The 8,836-nt window shown below is 29.1% G+C and overlaps 1 protein-coding gene across 5 annotated transcripts in view; it reads left to right on the top strand.

Annotated features, from left to right (window-relative positions):
• LOC106677413 (dipeptidase 1) overlaps nucleotides 1-8,836 on the top strand; it is a 485,353-nt gene that overhangs the window by 400,780 nt on the left and 75,737 nt on the right. The gene's annotated exons all lie outside the window — the stretch shown is intronic.

Below are 8,836 nucleotides of genomic sequence, written 5' to 3'. Positions count from 1 at the left end.
AAAATGGATGGGGTATTTCTTAGAATGCGGAATTACGTATCATTGTTTTACCTAACGTTTCAGAATGGACTATATATATATACATACACACAACACAAAAACACATTCACTCACTTATTGATCACTGGATTTTTAAAAAAAGACAATTCTAAAAAACTATACATCTACTGGAAGGTTATAATTATTTTTTTATGAGCTATTCCATTAAAATATAGTAAATATTGTATTATCTATAATACAAAAAACTAAAATCGTCTAAATCGGAGTAGTATTCGTAAAGATTTGAATTGTAGGAAGATAGTCTGGGTGGCAGTAAATAAAGGTATAAAAATAGTAAAAGAAAACTATTTATTGTTAAAGAACGTTTTGCCTCACTTAGCAGAGCTTTGCCATGGTTGTCAAAATGAAAATGAGCGGACAACTTCTCTGACAGATTTCAATTTGACAACCATGACGAAACCCTGCAATGTGAGGCGAAACGTTGGTTAACAAAAAATAGTTTTATTTTACTATTTTGATACCTTTATTGACTGCCACTAGGAGTACCTTCCTACAAACTACGTCATACGGTCAACTATCTTCTACCAGAAAAGATTTGAACTTTTGATCCTTGAGTATTTTGTAACTATTGTAGGCAGTCACTTATAAAAGAACAGCTAAATTTATCAACGGTGGTTCTCTTTACGCTTTATGAATGCAATAAAGCCAAAAATTTTGACTTTCCGAATAACTCGAAAACTATACACCACTTAAAACATTATAAATAATCATTTTAAAGTTAATTTAATTCTTTATAAAATAAAACGACCAATTTTACTGATTTCATTAGACTCTGATCCTTAATATTTGAAACAATTATTCCAGTGAAAAAAAAAGAAAAAAAGAAGAAACTACTTAGTATTAAACGAGTACAAATAATTATACGCTTACTCAGACGCACGCTTAGCAAAGATGGAAGATCGTTTAATGTTTTTATCATTTTGACATATAAAATAACGGAAACCACTCATTCACTGACTTATTGTTCACTTAAAAAAATAAGTGACTAAAAACGACAAAAATTATTAACAATAGTTTTTGATGTTTAATAAGTTGTGAATGCAGAATTAAAATAAAAAAAAAATACTGAATTTACCGTTTTTGTTGTACTTGTGATTAAAACATTAAGATTTTTTATATTATCTTCTTTACTAAAGCTTTACTGCCTTCTCTATCCAAACATTTATCATCTCTATTTTTTTGCTAAATAATTTAAAATATGTATTCTCTTTTCCTCTTTTAATATGCCAAACTCCTGCTTATTATTTTTTTTTCTAATTACAGCTAGACTAACATTCATCTTACTTTGACTAGTAATTATCATAAGATTTAAGAGTAACTACTTTTCATATTTAAATTTCCCTGAATAGTTATATTTTTGAGGTTGAGTCAATAAAACTATATTTTGGCTACGTTTCGAGATTTTATTGTTTTGTTCATGCTCGACAGTAAAAGAAAATTTCTTTTTTATAAAAAAATTTTTGAAATAGTAGAATGTACCAATTAAAAATTGAGATTAATGAAATATTGTAACTAAATTTAATTAAATAGAAACAATAGTTACAATATAATATTTGTTTCATCTCAATCAGATCTCAGTATACTTTTTTGTTTAACAATTATTTAAAAAATCCTTTTTGTTTTTTTAATAATAAAAAGTATGTAAGTATAAACTTGAAAACTATAAATTCTGGAAATTGCTAAAACATATTTCTAATATATAAGATAGTCTATATTTTTTATATAAGCCTAAAACAATATGGTTACTTACGAAAGCTTGTTAGGCATAATTATTGGTTAACGATAATTATACATTCGGTGTTTGAACTTTTGACAACCGTTTCCTCTTTTCCCGACCTCATGTGAATTCGAGTAATGCAAACTGGTGGATTTATGTTGTTTTTTTTTCTTGGAACTCATACTTATTAATTAATTCGTAGCCTGGTCATTATATGTTGTTAGTTAAAAATAATTTTAGTTAGTTTATTTTAGTTATTGTAGCATATCAAAATCCATATCCATTACCAACATTAGATGATCAGGTATTAAAGCGATATAATGACATTTAGAATAGTTTCTAAGTCACAATATATTGCAACATTACTTTTCTTTTTATATTTTTTTTCTCCCCCTCCTAATCAAGCAATTATTCTGATCAAATTTAGTATTGGTGCTTAACATGAGCTGACTGAGTAAGCTTTAAAGCTCGACCTCAAACAGCACTGAGAACAAGAGACCCTAGATCAGAGGCGAGAAATGAGATTAGTGGTAGAAATTGTTGGCCATCTATCACAGTCCCCACCAATTGGCTCCCCTCTTATTCCCGTCAATTAGTCGGCTTCAACGGTGAGGTCTTTGCTGAAGAAAGAAAATGTAACAACTCAATGTAGGTCTTTCGAAGTGAAGATATTTTCGAGAAATTTCTCTTGAATTTCCCTATCATTCACTGAACATACAGCGTTTAAAACGCTATCGAAAATTTGTTTTTCAATGTCGACATAAAAAATATTGTTGGGAAAAATATATATTTTTCCTTAACCAACGAATATAAATTTACTCGAAGATACATACAACAAATTTCCTTTAATCAATAATTTTTCCTTTATTGTAAAGTCAACGAAAAGTCAAAGAAAATCGATTTCAATCATTCAAAAATAAAATATTTTATAAAACATTTAAAATGAACTTTAGCCGACTAGGCTTTATAAGGAATTAAAACTCCTACGACCTTAGAATTGGCTTACAGGGAGAAGTGATAAAATTTTCGAACTCTTGAAAAATGTAACGAATCCCTCCTTCAGTCCTTGTATACTTTCAGGGGTTTCTCAACGACGTGAAAAATATTAAATAATTAATTTTAGTTTTAAAATGTACATTCCCTTCAAAAAGAAGTTGAGCCCTATAGTTCAGTATTACCTAGAAACTGTATAAATTATATCGGTCCGATTGATGTGCAATATTTTTTAGACACAAAGAAAAATGTGGAGATGTGAAGCGATAAAATAAGTCTATACTTACAGTATCAAGCAGTTATTTAGAAATTATATAGTTATGCAGGAGATCATAATTAAACAGGTACTTATGGATCATCATATCATAATTACTAATCATAAAAAAAAAATTATTCAGAAAAATGATTTTAAGATATAAGAAATTTTCATTAAAAAATAGAAAGGAACTTTAAGAAACCACCCAACCACAACCCGAAGACTGAAGCACACACCTGCTGCAGGACATTCTGCTATAAGTTTCATATTTATAAGTTCTGTTACCGTCACTCTAAAATTTTATCTTAATTTTTTTTCCTAAATTCACTTTCTTTTTTTTCTATTAGAATTCAATTGTTGTTGTTCTTGGCTGGGGCTTTAGGGCGTAAAACCCTGAGGTTATCAACGCCCATGCTTCGCGCTTTATAATTCTATTTCATTTATATTTATAATTCTATTTCACTTTATTTTCCTCTTTAAATAATTACGAAAACATTTAAATAATTACTTCTTTTAGAATTATTTAGTACGTATAACAAATTTTCGGGTTTAAATCTTATTCAAAAGGCCATTCCTTTTTATGAAAACCAAAACCTTTTCCACGTTCTTCTGGTCATCATTAGAAGTCAATTATTTACTTCGTTAAATCCATAAATGTCATTATTTTGATATTAACTTTACCTTTATCTTTTATTAAGAATTATTATTTTAATTTATTTACTTTATCTTTTTTTATTTATAATGTTGTATATAGATAGGGGTATATTTTGTATGATACTGTACTCCCCATAATCAATTGCTAAAAGAAAAAATGTACCTCTTATATTAACCACTTAAGGCTCACAAGGCCAATCTGGTATTAAATAAATAAATAAATCGTGTTAGAAGTATTTACAATAAAGTAGCATAGACTGCTGTGGCATCCTACAATGTACCAATTTATCTTCTTGAGTGTTGTTCTACAATATGTTAGATTTTTATGTACACTAAGTAGGTTGTGATGATTATAAGAAAAACTGGCTGGAGGAATTGGTAGTGAAAGGTTAAGTGCTAATTGATAGTAATACAATTTTTTTACTTTACCTTGAAATATCGTATTTAAAACACAATTTATGAGAAAGGCAATAGTGTCTTCTACATTTCAAAGATAAACCTTTATTCAAAAGATAAAGATTAAAATTATTGATTTATTCGTATCATTTATTAATTTATAAAGCCATTAGTACGACACTATAATTTGGAAAACAGCAACCTACACATTTCATTCTGCTGAGTTACAAGTTTAAGTGACCTGACACTAAGAGAGCAGTGACTCCGTGAAAAGATTGGACAGAAAATGGCCTATCCACAAAGAGTGAGTGCAGTGTAAATAACTTCCGTTATTTATGTCTTGTTGCAACACTGTGACTTTTATATTTATCTATTCTATGTTATTTAGTCAGCTTCTTTTAAGTGTTTAATTTTTTCTTCTAATATTATTAAAACTCATTGAATATATTTTTTTTGAAAAAAAATTTGTATTATCAGTTGGTAGTAAACTTTTATAATTGAATGACATGTAAAATTTTTAATTGTGAGTACTATTTTATTAAAAAAAAAATTGATACTAATGAAGTAAGTAGTTTCTTTATTGTTTGGAAAATGGAGAAACCCAGACGAGATTTTATCACGCTGTTTAAAAGATAAAACGTAGTTTTTTTATGTCTTTCAAATTATTCAACTCAACAGTTGAGATAAAATTCTTTTGTTGAAATAAAAAAAACAACATAAAATAACAGAACCTAATCACTATACTATGAAAGGTTGTAAAACATAAAGAAACAACAAAGACGTCTAAAGAAGTATAAAGAAAACTTTCTAGCCCTTTCAGGCACAATATAGGTTACTCCTCCACTCGTGCAGAAATAATGGGACCACATTTCATCATTCCTCCCCCTCTTTTCCTCCTTCCTGCTTCCCCCCCCTCAGCACTATCTCCGAAATGTGAGAGACTGTGGACCAATAAATAAGGTACAAAGGAAGAGGAGACCTGCTGAACCAGGAGAAGTGTTTCCTTTCGTGTAGCTCTTCCCTCCCAAACACCTCCTACCTATACACTTATTTTATGAAGGAAATTTAATTTAAGGTCACTACCATAACAAATTTCTTACTAATCCTATCGTTAATTTTGGAAATAATATAATTTGACTTTTTTATTCAATATAAGAAGCACAGTGGAGCGAAAATTATCTCATCGACGACTAAACGTTGTTTCATAAAATATTCTCGACTAATGACTAATTTTTCGATCATTAGTCGTTGCTGATGAAATATAACTGTTTAAAAAATAATAATTATATTTAGTCCTTAGTCGTTCAAAGTAATTGTTCATGATTAATATTTCACTTGTTGTACTGAATTTAAAATTAAACTTATATTTTAATGTGTAAATATCAGTAATGGATTTAAATATTATATATTACTTACTATGAACGACATTATTATTGATTTATTGATTTTTGTTTTAGTGTGATTCAAAACTATTAATTATCAATCAGAAGGTTTTGAAAAAAAATATTCATCAATAATTAAAACAATTAAATCTATATTGTAAAAGAGAAATGTTTTTTATTGATTTTATTAACCAACAGTTCTATATATGATATTTTAGTGACATTTTTTACCTCTGGCTATTTTAAAACTTTTTTCCCTTATTTCTTCACAATAGCCATCTTATTGGAATTCTTTGGTATTATAAATGCAGCTTTAGAGAAGCAGTTGTTGACATGTTGTTTTCTTTTGGGCTTTTTGGTTATATTTTTCATATCCTGAGATGTCTGGGGATTATTGAATTTCTTTTTCTTTTTTTTCTGATTCTATCACTCTCATAAACATTTTATTTCTCCTAAATCAAATGATTATTAATGAAATAGCGAACACCGAATGCCTTTGTAATATGTGTTGACCTCAAACTACGTAGAAGGGAAAGAGAAAACCAATAAGCAAACTAACTGTTGGCATCAAATTCACTGAACAAAACCTGAAACATTATCCATTATATTACAGTCATCAGGTACTTCTAGGGATTTCAACTGTCCTTCAACTTACATAATGTACTTTTGAATATATATTTTTTAAAAATGGAGTGCGGTGGCACTGTGGTAAGACACCGTGTTATTAACTCCAAGGACCCAGGTTCGAATCCGGCTTGGCAGATAATTATTTTATGTTACACTGTAGCCGTGAGTCAACCATGTGGGTTATGGAGCCCTCCTGAGGTCCACCCAGCCTCAGTGTGGGTACTCCTATTTGGGTAGAAATCTAGTGGTCGAGTTTGATTCTGACCAAATCACCTCCTATCTCCATTGGTCTAGTGTCAGTACTTCCTTATAAAGTCATTCACCCCTGATATTTTTCATAGATCGTAGTGGTACAGAATTAGTTTTTAAAAAAAGTATTGATACATTTAAGTACACGAACCATAGTTTCTGAACAAATTTAAATCACAAAACTTATATATCTCTCAAGGTGGGGCCATTACCTCACACCCTATAAAACAGCATGGTCCTTGAATGGAAAAAATAATACCGTGGTTTCAAGTTTGCAATTACAATTACTTTGAAAGTGAGTAATTTGAAACGAGAAAATAAAATTACAATTTTGATTAGTAATTTCAACTAATTGATGAACCGCTGTAATTATAATTATGGTTCGAAATTACAATTAATCATAGAACGAAATTAATCGCAATTATATTTTTTTATAATTAGTGATTGCAATTACATTTTGTTGAACACTGCCTAAAACCACAGTTACATTCGGATCACGCCTTCAAGATCTACGGATACCATAGCTCATAGTCGAACGGTGTACCAGGTCTAGTGGCAAAAAATGAAGGAGCAGAAGTTGTGCTGCCCCACAGGAATACAAAAATAAATACAGATATTTTTGACGTGACAACGTCTTATAAATCATTTTGCGGGATGCCATGTTAGAAAAAGTGTCCCGTAACGGAAGTAGATTGTGGGGGAGGTAATTAGTAGTGTAGTAGTGGGGGTAAGAGGATTATAGATGCTGAGAGTCATGCAGGCAAAAGTGTCCCGTAACGGAGAAGGTAGTGGTGGGGATGGGTAAGAGTGAGGTGGTGGGGGTAAGAGGATTATAGAGTATACGTTGTCACGGAAATATGTCGCCTATCGCCTAGGCCTACACGGGCACGGGTTTTTTTCTTCACAAAATTAAAAATGTAGTGTCCAATGAGACTGTTACTCTTCATATTGCTATATAACTAAAAAAAAATCAATAATTTTCTTTTTTATTGGTAAATAGTTAAGTTTTTATTATAATTATTATTATTATAATTAAGTTCTAATTATTGTTTTGAAGTTTTTAAAACAATTTTTCACAGCAAAACTTTCAGTATAAGTCGCACAATCCTAGCGGTTTAAAAATAAAGTTGTTTGTTGTATATTTACAAATTTGGCTATTCTGGAATTTTTTATAATCTAACGTGGTTTCCTATTTTCACTATACAATTCACTTAATATGTGACGTCATTAATAAAAAATAAAAATGGTCTGTTGTCTTGAACGAGATTAGAAAATAGCTGCACTATTTTATCCGCAGTCATGATTCAAAGAGAACGTTTTCATAAATTTCTAGATACACCTGTTAGACATTTTATTTAAAAATTTGTTTCCTTACTGATTTAATTAAGTGAATTCTGGATAAAAAAAATCTTTTCTAAAATTTACATTGTACTTGATTAAATCATTAATCTATCAGAATAACAATCTTGCTTCGTAATTGAAATAATGAACTTTAAAGAACCAGAAGTTGTTCTTGATATGTTGTAATAACATATTTAAAAATAATTACCCAAGAAATTCTTGGGATTTATTTAATATGACTATATCATTTTAATTTATAGCGTCATGCTTGAGCATATAGTTATTTCGACTAACATTAAAACTTGAATTATCTTCATGTAATGCCAACTCTGATACTTCCTCTTAAATTTTATTTTTTACTTCAACCTTGAATTATCCATAGTTGATTAGACATTATTTTAAAATTCCACAGACCGATGGTTTTAGCAAACAGAATTCCCTCCATTATGCAAATAGGTACCGCTTCCCTCACCCTGAATAAATACCATTCGACCAACATCACCTAATGGACGATATTTTATTATGAACCAGCCTTTTCAATGTTTGTGGTATTTGATGGCTCTCATAGTTAAGCCAATAAAGTTTAGAGTAAATTGCAAAATAAACTGATTAAAGCACTATATTCATTCATTATTTAAAAGTTATCAAAACGTCTATAGTTCATAAATAATTAAATAAGCTTCCTTAACTGTATGTTGAAACTTTTTTTAATCACCCACTTTTGTGTGGCTATTAAAGTTTAAAAATTATTTATATCTTTTTTTTTATATAATAAAACATTCAAAATTTTATTTGCACATTACAATGTTTTTTTGACAAAGTAATAATTAAATATTTTACAAAACATAATTAAAAAAAAAAATACTTCTTGTTAACGCCATAATATAATTACGCTGTAAATAATTTTAAATAGTATTTTTTGTATTTAGTTTTATAGTTTTAGTTATATAGTTTTAGTTATATAGTTTTAGTTATATAGTTTTATTAGTATTTAATTTAGTTACATTTATTTTTATTTGTATTGTTTTAATTTATTTAGTTGTTTGAAAAGAAGAATGTGTGGAGAATTTTTCTAATAATGAGTAATAGAGACAGTTGCTAGGGGTGATCATTGTTGCGTCACCTAGCTACGGACCGACCATCTTAGTTTGTTAGAGCAGT

Source organism: Halyomorpha halys, unplaced genomic scaffold, assembly GCF_000696795.3.
Source record: "Halyomorpha halys isolate HHAL.00 unplaced genomic scaffold, Hhal_1.1 Scaffold98.1, whole genome shotgun sequence".
Classification (NCBI taxonomy): Eukaryota; Metazoa; Arthropoda; class Insecta; order Hemiptera; family Pentatomidae; genus Halyomorpha; species Halyomorpha halys.
This window is presented reverse-complemented; position numbering and strand designations above follow the sequence as displayed.